This window comes from Sinocyclocheilus grahami, unplaced genomic scaffold (genome assembly GCF_001515645.1).
Source record: "Sinocyclocheilus grahami isolate Dianchi unplaced genomic scaffold, SAMN03320097.WGS_v1.1 scaffold11.1, whole genome shotgun sequence".
Lineage (NCBI taxonomy): Eukaryota > Metazoa > Chordata > Actinopteri > Cypriniformes > Cyprinidae > Sinocyclocheilus > Sinocyclocheilus grahami.
Genome location: NW_015505190.1, coordinates 2,494,588 through 2,512,856, shown reverse-complemented (window position 1 = coordinate 2,512,856; position 18,269 = coordinate 2,494,588). Strand labels below are relative to the sequence as shown.

The 18,269-nt window shown below is 39.3% G+C and overlaps 1 protein-coding gene across 3 annotated transcripts in view; it reads left to right on the top strand.

Moving 5' to 3' along the window:
• The window catches only part of LOC107595808 (zinc finger protein 883-like), a 28,968-nt gene extending 11,205 nt beyond the window's left edge, over nt 1-17,763 (top strand). Inside the window, exons 1-4 of one of the 3 annotated variants that reach the window (XR_001610303.1) lie at nt 9,114-9,720; nt 11,862-11,926; nt 12,096-12,927; nt 17,515-17,763. The gene's annotated coding sequence lies outside the window, so the exon portion shown is untranslated. Of the gene's footprint in view, nt 1-8,392; nt 8,523-9,113; nt 9,783-11,861; nt 11,927-12,095; nt 12,928-17,514 lie in introns of those variants that run through there. The other 2 variants (XR_001610304.1, XR_001610305.1) reach the window with 2 other exon arrangements.
• Nucleotides 17,764-18,269: the final 506 nt, after the last annotated feature.

Here is an 18,269-nt window from a genome sequence, read left to right as displayed (position 1 = left end):
CGCCATCTTGGCAGCGCGTCACTCTCAGATAATTGAAAATGGGCAAAGAGGCGGGAGGTGGGTGCTGAAAGAAATTATATTTTTACCATCAGACTGCTACTAATTTAGATCAAAGTTAAGAAACTAAAGTTTTACTAAATAAAATGTTCAAGAAGCACATTACTATTATTTTAATGGCCTTGCAAAGTCAACATTATAAAATTATGTAAACTACATTAATATGGTACTGTTTGCATGTTGTTATCATAGACCGTATAATACGTATAAAACGTCACCCGTTGGTTTCCGGAGTGTTTTTGAAGCCTAAAGTAGGCGGAGCCGGCCGTCGCCATCTTGGCAGCGCGTCACTCTCAGATAATTGAAAATGGGCAAAGAGGCGGGAGCTGGTTGCTGAAACCACGCCCACCTAGCTCGACGGTGGTGACCGCAGCGGCAATCCACCTGTCACTCAAGTGTCCACGCCCTTAATTATGCAGAACTTTAAGGCTTAATATGATTTAAACGGATGAGTTATAAAAAAATTCACCCCCCTCACAGTTGTCATGAAGGGCAAATTTAGCTATTATATACCAAAACCACTTTTTGTACCAGGCTGTAAACATATTTTTTTCTGCTGTAAAGTTGGGCATTTTAACATGGGGAGTATATGGGACTAACTCCCTTTTGGAGCCAACTCTAGCGGCCAGTCGATGAATTGCATTTTAGTCACTTCCGTGTTGGTTTCATGAGAGAGACCAAAAGGTTACCGCTTGGTTGTTATGGTCCCTGTTCTCTGTCCACTGAAGAGTCCTAGACCTGAAAAAAGTTGGAGAACTTCTGACTTGGATGGATTAGGAAATAGGAACGATACTGTAGGCTGTTCATAGGTCTACGGCAGAGTTTCTGTTGACTTATGCCACTGCTTGCTACACATTGTTATGTTACAGTATGAGCTGAAAGGCTTCAAGCAGGTCTATAAATTAAATCAAGGCCACGATAAGGAAATTGACAGAGTGAGAATAGTGCCCCAATGAAAGCAATTGGATGCTCGTAAAACGATCCCTGGTGGGCCCTCTATATCTCTTTTCTTGTGTGCATCTTTCCACTTTTCCTCTGGTCAGTCCTTCTTTTCCCTCTCCAACACCTCACTTAGCTCTTATACTATATCTACCCTGTTAAATTTTCCTTTTTGCTTTGTTAATTTCCCTCCTATTTCTATACGTACGTTTTACCACATTTCAGTTGTTCTCTCATTTTCACGTTTTCTCTCTCTCGATTTCTCTCACACTCTTTCTCTGTCTGAACCCCCACTCCATGGAGAGACAGGAGAGAGGAAAGATGATGTGTGACAGTTGCTATATTTCGATCTTCTGTCAGTGAGATTAATATTGACACAGTGTGTATCTTACCAGAGGCCTGTTGACTGTGTATGTTGTGTATTTATTCATTATTCTAGGTTGGGGCATTTTTCTCAAGAATCAGACAATAACTGATGTGTGGACTTAGAAAGAGTATATTGGTGGCCTGAAACGAGTCGATATGGTCACATCTGGGTTTGTCTTAACCATCGTCTTTGTCTCCATGGGGTGGCTGCAAAGTCAAACCTTGTTGTAGTTTCATGGGGTTTGAAACACCTCATGTTTCACTGACAAACCCTTAGATACGGTCAAAGTTTGTCAGGGAAGATGTACCTGATAATTCAACATTTTGACTACTTTGTGTGTTTAAATGATCCTGCTGTGAGAGGATTTGGTGTTTAGTTACAGGATCAACTGATCAATTATTTCAGCATAATTACTATTTTGTTTTTTTAACTTGCCAAAATGTCCCTTCAATTTGTACTATAATAGGAGAATAGGGTTTCTAACATTTTTATGTTAATATTATTGTTTTTAATCAATGTAATTTCACACCAAAGTTGGCTGCGAAACAGAAAGGATTCTGGAGATAAACAAATAGAAACAAAAGAGGAAAAGAAAGAGTACGAGAAGTGCTAAAGCCCAAAGGGGGGAAACAGTTGTCGCTGGAGACTTTTATTGACTTTCCCCTCCCTCTTCAATTGCACGTGACTGGAGCACGCGCGGGGGCCAACAGATAAATTCACAGAGAGGGGCTGAGGAAGAGAGAAATGGGAAAATAAATTACTCTGGAAAGATATGACGATGGGCTACATGCGGCTTTAAATCTAAAAGGGTTTTCGCGACACACTCGACCAATTTGTCACGGCGCTCTTTACCCTTCTCTCCATTTCTTTTGGCTACTTTTTCTTTATTATTTTCTCACGTCTCCAAAATACGTACAATACGTGTGTTTTTTTCTCTTTTATGTGTTTAATCTAATAATGAATAATTATGGTTCACGGAAATGACTAACGTGTTCTGGAGATAAACAAATAGAAACAAAAGAGGAAAAGAAAGAGTACGAGAAGTGCTAAAGCCCAAAGGGGGGAAACAGTTGTCGCTGGAGACTTTTATTGACTTTCCCCTCCCTCTTCAATTGCACGTGACTGGAGCACGCGCGGGGGCCAACAGATAAATTCACAGAGAGGGGCTGAGGAAGAGAGAAATGGGAAAATAAATTACTCTGGAAAGATATGACGATGGGCTACATGCGGCTTTAAATCTAAAAGGGTTTTCGCGACACACTCGACCAATTTGTCACGGCGCTCTTTACCCTTCTCTCCATTTCTTTTGGCTACTTTTTCTTTATTATTTTCTCACGTCTCCAAAATACGTACAATACGTGTGTTTTTTTTCTCTTTTATCTGTTTGATCTAATAATGAATAATTATGGTTCACGGAAATGACTAACGTGCTTTATGTAAATTTCTAACAATAATTTAGTTACTTTTAATGGAAAGAATATGTACTTTTAAAGTAAATATTCTTTTAAAATACAACATGTTCAAACAAGGTTTTAATCAAATAGAATTTTTCATCGAACGGTACTTCGCTAAAAAAACGGTAGGCTAACTGTAATCGCGGTTGATTTAGGCGGTAACCATGGCAACTGTACACCGTGAATAGATTGCGTAATCAGATGGAACGTTAAGAAACCCAAATCTCATTGTTTGCGTCTTTTATTATTTTAATTAAAATGTAAATTTGCATAACCCAAACTTTCCTTTTTACTTTTTAAACTTTCTTTTAAAAAGTCAACCAGGCACACTTGGGAGTATTGTGAAAGTGTTTACATTTAAAAGTTTTTTTTTTTTTCGTTTTGTCCTGTTTGATATGCCCGTTTACAGTTTCTGGAAAGATCTATATATCTATCACCCCATTCCATTTGTCTTTCCCTCGATCTCGGATTATGTGTAATACACCGTCATGCCCCACCCCCTAGCCTATAATATCTATAACAGCCAAAGGAGAGAGGGAAATGAGATGCAACAAGGGAAAAAGAATGAGATGGACTTAAAGTGAGGGATAGCTGGAAAAGGGGGAGAGAAGGAATGGAAAAGAGAAAAGAAAGAAAGCGCGGTCTTAAAGTATACCCCCCTCTTTTATTTAATTTAGACGCCAGGCGAAAATCGATCCTGCCATTCGATACGCAATCCGAATCAAGGCGAATTAAGCGGGCGGAAATTAACTCTGAAAATATTTTTGATGGAGTGGCTTGTAGTCTCTCGGCCAAATGGACTGCAAAGTGGAACAAATGACAGGGGCCTAGTGGTGGAGACAGCGGCGCTCCATCTTCCATTAGGGCGTAATGGGATAGGTCCAGCCCCCTAGCTCGACTCGGCTGCATTAATCAAAACAGCCTCTATATGAAGATTTATGGTTCTCCCAGCGTCGCCGCTTCACTTCAGCGCCGCTGAAGCCGGAGCCAGTTCTTGTGTGTTTCTCTCGCTCTCTCTCTCTCTCTCTCTCTCTCTCTCCCTCTCTCGCTGTCGCTCTCTCTTACGCTGTGTGTAGGTGTTAGAGAGACCTTCTCCCTTCTTATCTCCTCCTTTTTTGTCAGACCTACTAGTATACCTAAACAGAAACGCGTGATCAAAATCGTGTAATCATCTGCGCGAGTGTGCGGTGTAGGCTATTTCTCATATTTTTACAATGGCGTGGGTCAAAATCCGGAATTCAGTCTAAAAGCTGAAATGGACATTTTTACAATCTATACCTTTCTCGCTATGTAACCTTTTTGACAGACTATCATAAAAAGTAAACACAAACTTAAACCAAGACACAAGTCTCTCAAAATTCCTACCATAACGTGATTATGAATTATTGCTTTGAATATAATTATTTTGTATACTATGAATGTTCTTTTATAGTCAGGTTCAGCAATGAATCATTTTTTCTGTAAAGGGTTCTTGAGTTAGTTTTTCATGATAAGGTTCTTGAGTCTTCAGATCAGCCTTCTGGATTATATAAAGCATCGGCACATATAGCTGGATAAAGAACTGAAGAGAAAAGTTTTTTGAGGAACTTAAATAGGTTCTCTTGACATTGCGCTGTAAAACACTTTTTATATCTAACAGGAACCTTTATTTTCAAGAGAGCAATTGTGTGAGAGAAAGAGAGAGGCTGATAGAGGAGAGCTGAAGTAGTGTTGGAGACTTTTGACCAAGAGGGAAAAGCTTGGGTCCGGTCATTTTTAAAATCACATGGTTGGTTTCAGTTTTTGTCTCCCCCACCGTTTTAGTCCTATAAGTCCCATCTCAATGTTTTATTTATTTTGTTTTGATCCAATCTCTTTACCTCATCTAGCTCTGTTGTTTTCCAACATCTCTTTCTCATTCCACCCTTTCAGCCACAACTCTCTACTCCAGAGCCAAATGCATGTGGAGACATCTCTATATCCCCCCATCTATCTCTGCTTTCCTCCTGCCCTGCCTCCTTTCCTTTTTCTTTACTTTGCTTTCTTTTCCTGTGCACAGAGGGGAAGCCGGCTGCCAGTTTTAGTCTGCCGAAGGGTTTATTCAAATTAGAAACGCTTCAATCTCCTTATCCCCTCTCCTCTCCCTCATGCAAGCACTCACTCTCTCACCTGCTTTCCGTGGCTCCCGTCTTCCCTCAGAAGTCCCCAGAGCCCAGCTAGTTTAGGGGGACGATGTTTGTGGAGAACTGGGAGATGAGGGGAAGGAGAGGTTAGGAGGAAATCAGGGAGGGAGCAGCACTGAGGACGTTCAGATTTGTCTGGAGGGACCTGTTAGCCATTTGGTTTCTCGTCCACATTCTCGTCTGATTTAGAAGCTGTTATGAGTGTTTACATATTTCCCTTCAGTGGAGATTCCCTTTTTGTCTGACAGTAGTATCACACTAACAACTTGTGTGCTCTGCTTTCCATTGTCTTTCTTCTGTTTCACATAACTCCTAACACTTGTGTTTTTTTCCCTCTTTGACTGGCTGTCAGTCACCCGTCAGTGAAGCAGATGGGACTCAGAGGTCAGTCAACCTTGGTAATCATCACTGTATTCTATAAACTATACATCTCTAGTATCCCACCTTTGAGCATAGAAATAGTCATACTTTTTTAACTGATTCACAAAGCGGCGATTGTTTTAAAGGAACTTTAGGTGTGCTTCACTGTAAAAGTGTTCCACAGAAGAAAGATATACAGGTTTGGAACAACATAAAGGTGAGTAGGAGCAATTCACCCATAAAGTGGCGCTTTCGGCCATAAATAATATTCAAGTCGGTCTATTGTTAAGTGAAAAGTTGACTGGTGTTTGATATTTTTTTCTTTTTTCCTCCTCCTTTTCCACGGCGACCTCGGGTTAGGACTCATACATCACGGGATGACAGCTATAGAAAGGCCCTAAATTAGCAACTAAATCGAATATTGATCAGCTATGTGCGGCCCTTCGCGTCGCGGTTCCTTGCCGTTTCTCCAGTGGAGAGAGTGAAGAGAGGTGTACGGGAGGAGAGGGGGTGAAGCAGTGGCGGTCTCCCAGTGTTGTGTTGTTTTTGTGTATCCACAATGTGAGAATTATACAATGATTTCAGGGGAACCAGCTTTTAAAAATGGAGTGCAATCTGTTGAGAATCATCTCGAGCAACTCGAGTTTTGGCGCCCTGAAAGTTGGTTCATCTTCTTAACGTCATCTTGTGGTTAGTAAATCTGATTTTAAAAAATGGCATTGTTAATTTTTAATGACCCAAAAAATGGTGGTGATGACCCAAAAAACCTACCGTATGCCTGTTCGCGATCTATTTACCGCCAGGTAACTTTTAATTTTTAACTTTTGTAATCACTGACATTTTTGAAACCCCAGCTAAATGTTGTTAGCCTACACACAAAACTTTTAGAGGTTCAAGTAAGCCAATACCCTCTGAATCGCCTCGACTTACCGGTGTAGGCTATTTGTGAATCAGGACAAGGCGTTTCAGCTCCTTTATACTAATTATATATCATTGTTACTCATATACCATAATTTTATTCAATGTATGCAAAAATAATTATGCACGCCCAGTATCTCAATTAAGAGCAGCTTAATTTGCCTGCAGTTATTAATGACTGAGTGACAGCAAGCGTGGCCGCTTCTCAGCAATCGCTTTCTTTTAGAATGCAAACTTTATATTATCCAATTATCTATTCACCCATGCAGACGAATCCACTCATCCATTTATCTGTCCGTCCGCACATCGACATGGGTCTTCCTTCATCTCCATTTCATGTGAATGCTTCCCTAATATCTGTGTTGAATATGAAGTTCTTGCTCAATGAATTCTGATTGGCAGTGTTTGTAAATGATCGTTGCATCCTATTGATGTTTTCGCGCTTTTCTTTTGGGAGTGGGAGGTCCGTTAGTTAGCGCGCGCTGTTGGACAGCGTTTGATGAAACGATCCAGAGACTCCTGGCGGGAAGGCGCTGTGTCCGGGGCATGGTCGTCCAAACCCAAGGCCGCAGTGTAGGTGGTCAAGGTCATACAGGGTCACTCACATGAGGCCACTCGTGCTTTTTTTTTTTTTTTTACCAAAGGGCGGGATAGTCAGGGTTGCCGAGTCCAGATCAAATATCGAGTGTTGGCATCATGGTAGAACAAGCAGAGCACAGAACGCGAAGTGCTGGAGATTACAACAGGCTAGTTGAAATGGATGCTCCTGAAGCTGAGTGCTAAATGAGGCCTCAAATATTTCTGTTGTTCACTCGAGAGATGTGTCCGGGCCATACACTGCCCCTCCTCCCCGTGTATCATTTCCCACATCAAATACTGACCTTTGACATTAGACACATTTATTTAAAAATCTGTCAAAATTCGTCAATAATTCGAATATGCACGTTAATCTGATAAACGCGCGGTGATTTAAGCACCATGGACAGCGCACTCCTCTCGCCTATACTAAGCGTCTAACTTTATTTTTCAATATCTTTTTTTTGTGCCATTTTAGGCATGTTTGATACGCACGCGTCTTTGTTTTTCGCGTTTTGTTTATATAAAAAAATTCATAGCGTGCTACTAGACTCTGTCAAAATTCGTCAATAATTCGAATATGCACGTTAATCTGATAAACGCGCGGTGATTTAAGCACCATGGACAGCGCACTCCTCTCGCCTATACTAAGCGTCTAACTTTATTTTTCAATATCTTTTTTTGTGCCATTTTAGGCATGTTTGATACGCACGCGTCTTTGTTTTTCGCGTTTTGTTTATATAAAAAAATTCATAGCGTGCTACTAGACGCCCTCGTCGCTCATCAGCGACGTTCTTGGCAAACACTTTTAGAACTTCGCTTGAGGACAATTCCGGCAGCCATCTGTTTCTGGCAGAGCTATGCGCACGGGGCAGGAAGCTGAATTAACAAATTTTGAGGGGGAAAGGTGTTTGTCAGCCAGTAAGGTCGTTACTGTGAATGTGCACCACTTTATTTATTTTCATTCTCGCTCCCACTTTCCTTGAGAGCGAACAGAAGGTAAGAAAATACATGTTATTTTCCTGTTCCCTTTTTCTTTCCTGGCAAAGTGCCCTGATCCTTCCTTTTGCAATTCCGTATCTTAACACGACACTTTTTCTTATCATCACTCTCTGAAACAAAGTCCACCGTATTTCCTAGCATTCCTTTGCGCTATTTATCCTGGACGTTTTACACACCTTTAATAGCCAGTGAAAGTCATTTATGCTACATCACTGCATGCATTAATGCTAACTGACTATACATTATAAAGTCAAACAAGGTTTTAAATATGTCTAAAGAGAAGTGAATGCATTTTAATCAATCAGTGTAAGTTTGACAGGAAGAAATAATGTAGATAGATAGATCTATCATTTGTCATACAGATGCACTCCTCAAGTTGTTGTTTAAAACTTTTATGAGCAACTAATACCAGTGCCATGGCTATCTATCTGTCTGTCTGTCTGTTTCACTGATCATGTTCTCTTAAGCATACTCCTGAAAAGACTTGTATGCAATAGAATAACTCAATACGTCAGTATAATTGATTATTGAGCATCTCGGTTATTTGTGTCTTCAAGGTGTAGGTGGAGATGAAGTGGAGTAAAGTGTGAAAAGCGATCTGGAGGGAGACAAAGATGTTCACACACAGCGGAACTTCTGCGTTGCCCGTCACAAAACGAGAAGTGAATCAGAGAGAATCACTGCAGAGTAAGTAAAGGAAACCAATACCCCATAGGGTGAAGTAATACAAAACAGAGAGCCAGATTATAAGGAGGGGGATGAAGTGACTGAGAATGAGAGAGAGAGTGAGGGAGAAGGAAGAGATGAATGAAAGGTAATTGCATTAGAAAGAAAAGAAGGCCAGAAGGAAGGAAATGATTAGAGGAAAAGAGACTGATAGCCGATAGAGAGGGAGTGGGAGAGATGGACAGAGAGAGAGAAAGACGGTGGGGTGGGGTGTTCATTTACTCCTTTCATTCAATACACCCTGACACTCCCTCAGTGTCAATACAGAGTGTATGTGTCTCCTCTAAGCACACTATCTAGGTAACTTGTCTCTATTAGTTGTTGTACTGTATGTCTGAAAGAGTAATATACTTCGTATGTATTAGTATCTATTTTATTTTAGTGTTGGCATCTATTAGTATTTTATTTTGTAGTATTTTAGTGTTCTTGAAACTTCACTTAATATATTGCATATTATATTTTTAGAAGTGATTTTAGCATAATTACGTTTATATATGAAGTGACTATATTATACATACTATTTTATATATATGTATACACACACACACACACTTGAAAATTAATTTATTATATTGCGTATATAGTTACTTCATAAAGTAATTCATGTTAAATCACTTTAAATATAGTATAATAATACATCTATATATAATATACACACATATGCATGAAATGTTGCATATAATATATTTAGAAGTGATTTGGCATAAATTGCTTCATAGGGGTATTACTTTATATGTATATTATAACATGAATTCAGTGCATTTATATATTGTATTTTTATGTAATTTGAACCCTAAAAACCCTAATTTGGTGCATTTTCTAGAATCCCCCAAAAATGTTGTAAAAGCATGTGATGATCAAGAAAGGCCGCTGGCCTCTGACCCTCAACAGCCATTTTCCTCTTTAGCATCATAATCTCACCTCAATCTAGCATTCGCATTTGAGGCAATTGTTTAGTATGAAATAACAGTAATCGCACCAAACGCTGAATGTCTTTTCTCGCTGTGTCTCTCTGCCTCTTCTTGTTCTCCTTTTGTCATTGACCTTTGGACCCCGTCTCTGTCTGCATATTGACTGTTGGACTGCGAGTCACTTGAGCTGGCTGTCAATACTTACCTGGTTTAGACACCCTGAGAGCTGTGGTCATCAAGCAGACACAGTGAGAGTGGGGGGAAAGAGACACATGCTGGATGAGAATGAAGAGAGAGAGGGATTTATGAGGTCATTTTATTATATTTAGTGTCATCTTTTTTTAAATGGTGAGTTATACAAAAAAGTGAAGAAAAGTCACATATCTGGGTTTAAGATTATTCACCAAGGTTTTATAATAATAATGTAAATTCATTGGCATATTTATAGTGACCTTTGCAATGCGTGCCTATACTTGTCACTTCTATGGCGCACAGCTCCTTCTGCGCCTGTTTTACAGTCCACTCCACCTTCTCCACGCGCTACTTCTCATTCCTTCTCTTCCTCTTTCCTTTTTACTCTTTTCATTTCCTTTAATCTCTCCCTCCCTCCTCTTTCTCCCTCCCTGTCACTTTGATTTCCCTATCCACTGGCCCGGCTCTCTGTGTGCATGCGTCTCTGCGAGTCTGTAATACGGTGCACAGCTCTATTCTGCGCCTGTTTTACAGTCCACTCCACCTTCTCCACGCGCTACTTCTCATTCCTTCTCTTCCTCTTTCCTTTTTACTCTTTTCATTTCCTTTAATCTCTCCCTCCCTCCTCTTTCTCCCTCCCTGTCACTTTGATTTCCCTATCCACTGGCCCGGCTCTCTGCGTCTCTGTGAGAGCAGGAGAGACAGACTGTTAAAAATATGTTTGTATTCGCAAACGACTGTTGTTGTTTTGGTCTATACATCTGACAAAAAAATATGCGCAATTAATATGCATAAATTGCAGTCAGTGTCTCAGTAAACCTGATTGTGAGTGATTTTATACATTTCTAATTATGCTTCCACATTGTCACATGCATAAACCAGACTCCCATGCTTTTTTCACTCTAGTTCTTTTATGTATGAATCTGAATTTATATATATATCTGAGAATAGCTGAGAAAGAGCCATGCATGTCTCGCTGAATGTGTGTATTTATATTAGAGTAGACCGTGTCTGCATGGGTCACAGAAATCCTGGGAGTGAGAAGGGCAGAGCATCAGCGTGCGGGTGTTGGGGTGTATGTGTGTGTGTGTGTGGATGGGGGGGAGAGGCACAGGGTCCCCCTCTTGTAGACAGTTTGACTGATGACATGCATTAAACAGTTAATCTGTCTGATTGAATGTTTGCTTCCTCCAAATTGAAACATTAAACAACAAGGCGAGAAGCGGGAGGGAGGGAGAGGTCGAGGAGGAGAGCGGGATATGGCTTCATCTACTCCCCAAATCATGCAAAGAACAGACTGGAATATATAATATCGTCCTGTGAGTGAGGGAGAGCGAGAGCGAGAGGAAGAGGGAGATTGGAAGGGACAGTGCGTGTGTGTGTGTGTTGCAGGAAGGGACAGGGAATAAGTGAAGGGGAAAGCGGCCGGACAGGAACAAGCAATGAGAATGAAGGGACGGTGAAAGACGTGAAAGATGGTAGTGAAAATGAAGGAAAAGAATAGGGATTGATAAGGGTCTGTTGTTATAGTCAGAAGAAAGAAAGAAATTGTGAGACAGAGTGAAAACTTGGAAGATCTGATCTTTATTACTTTGTAGTCCATGTAACATGAAAGTTGCCACCCCTTCTAGTTTTGTCATAACATTTAAATCTGTGAAATGAGGTGACTGCATTCTGATGGGCCTCTTTAGATGTCAAAATGCAATTAAATAGAGTTACAAACAAAATAGTTGTAATAGGATGTTTTCAAAAACAATATTATTCATATATTTTATCCATTTGTGGTATCCTCTGCCTTTAAAACATATTTTTTCCCAGGTCAATTTTTGCACACTTTATAGAGCAGGGTTTCTGTGTATTTCCTCAAGCATCTTGAAGATGTTTAGTCACAGTTTAGTGTCTCTTTGTGTAACTCCAGACAGGCTGAATGATGGTGAGATCAGATCTGTGTGTCGACCATACTGTCTGTAGTTGGACTCCTTGTGCATGAAAAAAATGTCACTGGAGTAGCTATTTCATAAATTGACGCTTTGTCTTAAAACTATTTTTGATGAGTAAAATTAAGCCATTTGCAGAGTAGTAGTGTGTAGTATTTATATTTTAAATACTGAATGATTACATATATGTGTATTTATACAGTATATATAATGTATAAATATATGCATTTTATATAAATATATTTTACATATATTCACAGCGCTCTGATTGGACTGAAAAAATCAAGGGCAATAATCCAGACACTAAAGTAAATCTGGAATCCAGGTAGGATCTTTTTCCTTTAACCCTTGTGAGGAGTCTATATGTGACTTTTATATACAGTGTATAAATCCATATTTCCTTAGGCTATGCATTTGGCCAAATAACTGCCTTTTTTTCCTTTCCGCCATCACCTGATCTTTTTTTTTCTTATATTGTTACTGGATAATTGCAGAATGCCACACAAGATGACGGATTGATGACCAGATGAGCCTATGGATGCTCTCACATCAACGAACACGAAAAAGCAGAGCGATCACAACATAAATAGACAGATTGCAGGATGGATGAATTGATAGATCTTTTAGAGAAGGTCAAACTTCTGTGAACTCACTCTCACTCTCAAACCATCGTGAAAAGAAGAGAAATTGATTGCCGCTCACAAAAGGGTTGAAATGACCAAGAAATTATTTTTCTGGGCAATGAACATTGTGAGTGAGAGAGAGAGAGAAAGGGGGAAAAATGCCCAGCCTCTTTGTATGAATTGTCACAAAAGTAACTATAGTCATCTTCAAGATGTTGCCAGTGTTCTGGTCAAATGGTCACTCTACCAGACCTGAGCGGTTTTGAGTTTCGGTACCTCATCTGAAGTTTGGCCTCGAACGTAGCCTTCACATTTCGCCAAAGGAGATGGTCATGATGCCATCATTTCACCTGTCAAGAGTCTGTCAAGATTGCCTTGGAGACAACTGGCACCCGTGGAACCCTAGTGCCCCATGGCACAAGCTTTCGATTGTGGATATCACAGTTCCTCGATTGATGGACGCCTCAATCCACACTATATTACCCTGCTGGGGTGACAAAGAAGACATCTAACACTCCCACCCCTTCCCACAGTGCAAATAAAGACATCTGGGGGGGGGAAATGAATTCTTCTTTAATCATATGACGTCTGTGTGCACCAAGCCGTTCAAACGGCGCGCCACTAATGGACTGCTGATGAATAGACAAAGGGAACAACCATCCACAGTGAGCAGAACAAATAGGCCTCCAGCACAAATGGAGATGTAAGTGAACCCACTCACTCACGTTTGGATATGTAGATTGGGGTTCAGATGATCACACCCGCAGACAGAGATGAATATACGGGCTCGTGGGCGAATTAACACATCGAGCCTTATTGTGAGCTCACCGAGAGGCCATTACCACGAATCCGCGTGCTAATCATAATTAATCACTTACTTATTAAGCGTTAATTGCGCTGCGCAAATGTATCCTCGCCCAGAAATGCCCCGGTATTGAAGTTGCTGGGCCTAGACAAGGCAATATTAATTTATTCTTACTTATTAATTTCCCTAATTAAAACAACAAGACCTAGATATATAAGCGTATTCTTTGTGTAATAAATGAGGGTTTTGAAAAGCAATAGCGAGTCAAGCATGTCGCTGTACAAACCGTAAATCATCTTCTCGGGGTTGATTCATAGGCTACTCTTCATCATTTCTGAGCCAAACGAAGATATTAAGAACATGGCACCCAAGTCTGTATAATTACGCACATCCTTTAAAAAAAATACATAAATTCATTTAGATAAACGGTTTTACTCCTAATAGAACTTGCTGATCGCTTTCCACTAAAGCTTAATCATCTATCTAATAGGACCAGGATGTGTTACTGCTTTGCAGGCCTCTCTGAAACTAACAATGCCTCTTTTAGGGAGAGTTTGCCACTCACGGCAGAAATGGTTTATTTAGACTGCAACTGTTGGCATGTTGCAGATATTTTAGTCTAGTTCTCGGTTGTGGGTTAACTTAATGAGTGCCCCTTGTTTTCCCCCCGTCTCGCTTTTCTCCATGCATTTTTATCGGTTTCCTCATTTCTTTTTCTCCATTTCCAAAATGGTCCACCTGAGCGGGCTAAGCGAGGGCGGGGTGCCGTAATAGCGCTAATGCCCAGTAATACGGGCCAGATATTATAATCTAAGCGCTGTCACAACGCGTTAGCCGCCGCAGACTGACGTGTCAATGCTAGTGAACGCAGGTGATATGGCGGGGCAGGAAGCGCGGCCCGGTAATCGTCTAACACAGACACGTTTATTTTGAGCCTTGCTCTCTCCCTCTCTCTCTCTCTCTCTCTTCCTCCCTCACACTCACACACCGTCTTTCTCTAGGTTTTGAGCGCGTGAAGGCTAACGACCCGTGCGCGCTTCGTTGGTGATTTATGCGCGTGTGTAATTGAGTGTTAATAAAAGGTTGTCCGTAGCGCGTGTAATTGTGTGTTCAAGACTTTCTGTGTGCGAGCGTGGATGTAATTGGGTGTTATCGATGTTGCGCGCGCGTTTGTATGAGGCTGAACGCGCGCGTATAGATGTTTTTTCAACAGGTTCTGTTCTCGTCTCTTACTCATGCTCATGTTCCATATACTGTATCTTAAGGCGCTGTAATCGCCCTTTAACAGACCAGAGACGACGACACTAGAGGACATTCTGTACGTAGTATCAACACGTGTATGGCTCAGTCGAAGACAACTCATTATTTCTGACAGCAGCAAACATTTTAATTTAGATTCGTATTTTTTTTTACACTTTATCACATGTGCAAGACTCAATATCAGCACAGATGTGACTCGGCTGTACTGCTCTGTGCTGATATTCAAGAGGCCTTCTGTAGCGTTATTGTGAAAGTGATACTGCTTTTATACAGCAGCTCGAAAAAGAAGCTGTTAATTTAAGTAACTTAATGTCCACATATAAGCAAAAAAGTGTTAGTTGGTGTAGTTCTTTTTTTGCAAACAAAAATATTTTTAAATGAAGCCAAAGTTACAAAATCTGGTCAGTAGCAAAGCCCAGGGTTTCTCAAATCCCGTCCTGGAGGACCAGTGCCATTCCAAGACAGGAAGGCATCAAGGCATGTCCGAATCCAAATTCCGCTTTACTCCCTGTCTCCGGAGGTACCTTCTTCTGATCGAATTTTGAAGGCAGCATAGATGTATCCTTCGCTGCCTTTGATATCCCACAATCCTGTGCGTTCCATTCCGTGACGGTTGAGCTAAAAAATAAAGATGGCGTCTGAAAGTTGGGTTTGGTGGTCAGTTTGTGTGTAAATGTATATTTCTGACTAACTTTTTCAGGTGTTTTTGATTAGGGTTTGAGGTAAACGCTGCAGGCCATTGGCACTCCAGGGCAAGATTTGAGGAACCCTGATGTACCCCATGAGTGGAGCGGTGTGACACATTTCTAGTCACCTTCTTTCATAATCAGCCTACTCCAGTTCCACTGCTGGATTTCCATTTCTCCACTTGTGAGAGAAAACCACTTTTTGAGTGATCCTGGGCAAACTTTGCTCTTGCTCCACTCACGTAGTCAGATCTAAACTCTATTAACTTTACCGATCAGATTAAGAGAATAAAACTAACTTGTTAGAGTTTGGTTCGTTTTTAGGCTTTATTTAATTTATTAAAAATATCTAAAAAAGCTGTACAAACTGAACGTATTATTCACACATTTAAATAGTATTCATTAGCAGTGTTGGGAAGTAACTAGTTACATGTAACATTACGTAGTTTAATTACAAAATAAATGCAATTGTAATCGGTTACAGTTACTGAGAAAAAATGTGTAATTAAATGTTATTTATGAAAATGTTAACGATAATAAAAGGGGTTACATCATTTTTTCACACATACAGATTTAATTGATTTCTTTCATAAATTGCACTGACTGCTCTAAAATATAAGACACCAGTGTTTCAGGAGTTTAGGATACAGAATAGGACGTGCTTATTCGATGACGGTTTTATTTCTTATTTGGGTTTATATGCTTTATTTTTTTGAAGATTAACTGTTTTTTCCAAGGCATTGTTAGATGTTTCCTGTCATAGCTAGGCAAAGGTTTGAGTTCAAAAACAGTGTCATAGCTATTAAACTATATCTTGTTATGATTTCAAGTCTGTATTTAACTTTAGAACAATCTCAAAGTAAAAAGAGGTGCTAAAGTCTGATTTTGCGGTGGCCGTGCTCTAAAATTCAATTATTATAATCTTAATTCAAGTGATGAAGGATTTTGAAAGTCTGATTGTAATCAGTGTTGAGTGCTACTGTAAGGTTAACCCTGCCTGCTTTAAATGCTTGAAAATGATGAACAGTTGAAAACATTAGAAATTTAAAAAAGAAATCAAGAAGTAATCAAATGTAATCAGTTACATTGAAATAGTTACACTATTATTACATTTTAAATTGGGTAACTGTAATCTGTAACCGATTACATTTCCAAAGTAACCTTCCCAACACTGTTCATCACTAATCGAACAGTTGATTTTGCAGTATCTTCTACTTGTTATGCTGATCACAGCAGTGTTTGAGTCGATCTCATAAAAGCCCAACTTTTTAAAGCTGGGGGTATGAATGTATATGTAACAGCACATGTATATATACTGTACAGATACATATTTGTGTGGGCCCAGAAGTCCACCACTATACTGCAAAATTGTTAAATGGACAGTTCACCCTAAAATGAAAATTCGGTTATCGTTTATTCACACACATACACTTATATTGTATTGAAAAATACATTCCAATGAATGTTCAAACAAAACCATGTCTAGTCCAAGATTGCATTCAAATATGCCGAATGGAATTAACCGTAAGATAGTAATGTTAAAAGTATCTGAAACCACTATATTCCTATTTGTAGCATAAAACGCTAAATTGCCCCCAATATTTAATAAACAAACATGCAAGGGGCAGAAATGATATAGAACACAATGACTGATGTGTGTTCTTCAGATGGGTGCATGTGCAAACTACTATGTTACAGAGTCTGAGAGAGGATAAAAAAGAGCTTTGTGCTGTGAATGTGGGGTTTTTGTGTGATTCAGAGGTATCAGTACAATGCAGTATGCCATATTGTGCTAAAAAGAAAACGTCTGATTGGCTAAAGAATTTGACATTATTATTTCAATTAAATATAAAATGTATTTTGTTTATTAATGGCTTGTGATTTTAAGAATTTTTTCATATATATTTTAAAGACTCTTGAAATATATGATGATGTTTGTGCACATCTAAAGTAGAACAGAACAGAACAGAGCGTACAGGTGCAGGATAGTTTTGTGTGTGTGTGTGTGTTGAAGAGTGTGCATGGTTTGAGGCCTGTTTAATTGATGTGGGCTGAGCATCGATCCCCCCCGCCTGGCCTAATGAAGGCCTGATTGGTTTGTGAGGGCTGGCTGGTTCTGCTCAGCTGCCCGGGCGGCCCGTACTAATCCACAGCACAGCGCATTAACACACACTCAATCCACCATCACTCTCTTTTGCCCCCTCCCAATCTTCCTTTCTTAAATTCTTTTTTCTCTGTCTTTTCATTCTCTATACATTTTTACCCGAAAGTATTTATTTTTCCACTTGAAAAAGTTTTACACCTATAGAAATGAATAGTACTTTTGACAACTAAATTTAATATGATGTAAAGCTCGATCTTGGGCAGAAAAAAATTATTAAAACGCATAAATAGTTTTCTTTTTAGGTATAAACTATTTTTGTATATGCTGGTTGTTCACTGCTTCACTGTGTTCTGTTTATCTGTGCTGTTTTTGTTATACTAAATTATAAAAACAGTAATTGGTCTGTACCATCCCATGTTCTTTTATGTTTTACAGAAAAAATAATTTACAACATGAAGCTGCCTGCTGTTATTGACAAAACTCTCCTAGGTACTGCAGGTTCTTTGGTTTCCCAGCATGCACTTCTTCCTCACAGTGACTAGGATGTTGAGGTTCAGATTTGCCACTCTGGACTGTAGAGAGACTCCTTCAAATAATAACATTTATTAATGCAACACACAATGTGTAAATACATAGGGTATGTAAACTTTATCATTTAGTAAAATTGTAATTGAAAACTTAGTGTACATTTGATTTGTTATAATTTTGTTGCATGTAATGCCTAAATATACACTATATTAAACATATACACTATTGTTCAAATGTTTGAGGTTGGTAAGATTTTTTTAACGTTTTGAAAAAGGTATCTTATGCTAACCAAGGCTGCGTTTATTTGATCAAACTACAGTAAAAACAGTAATATTGTGAAATATTATTACAATTTAAAATAACTATTTTCTATTTTAATATATTTTTAAAATATAATTTATTGCTGTGATGGCAACTCATTCTAACATACTGATTTGGTGCTCAAGAAACATTATTATTATCAATATTGAAAACGGTTGTGTTGCTTCATGTTTTTGTGAAAACTGTGATACATTTTTCAGGGTGGTTGATGAACAGAAGCTTCAGCCTTTATTTGAAAAATAAATATTTTCTAACATTATAAACACCTTTACTGTCCTTTTTGACTGATTTAATGCATCCTTGCTGAATAAAAGTATCAATTTCTTTTAAAAAAAGGATCA